This window comes from Egretta garzetta, unplaced genomic scaffold (assembly GCF_000687185.1).
Source record: "Egretta garzetta isolate BGI_Z169 unplaced genomic scaffold, ASM68718v1 scaffold284, whole genome shotgun sequence".
In the NCBI taxonomy this organism is placed as follows: Eukaryota; Metazoa; Chordata; class Aves; order Pelecaniformes; family Ardeidae; genus Egretta; species Egretta garzetta.
Genome location: NW_009259498.1, coordinates 84472 through 84910, shown reverse-complemented (window position 1 = coordinate 84910; position 439 = coordinate 84472).

Here is a 439-nt window from a genome sequence, read left to right as displayed (position 1 = left end):
CCCGCTGCCTGGCACCAGCCTGGGCAGAGCAGGGGGGGCCAGCAGCCCCAGGCGCTGGGACAGGGGGTCCCCAGCACAGGGGTCCGGCCACCCATGCCAGCCCCGGGAAAGCCAGGAAGTTTCCTCCTTCCCATCCTTCCTGAGCGCTTTTGGATGTTATTCCCAGCGTTTATCCCTCGCCCCTTTCCCTGTGGGCACCGGTCCCCTTTATTTCCCAGGGATAGGGACAACCTTGGGATGGGGACCCCCTTAGGATGGGGACCTCCTGGGGACTCCCCTCGGTGCCACATCCCCATGGGACACAGCAACACCCCGAATGCAAACATCCCGTGGCGGCTTATCGGGACGCATTCTGCTGGGGCAGGGCCCCCCGGATTCCGCGGGGTGCCAGAGAAGGGCGATCCCTGGGCGATGGGTGGCACGGCCGGTGCCCGCCCCA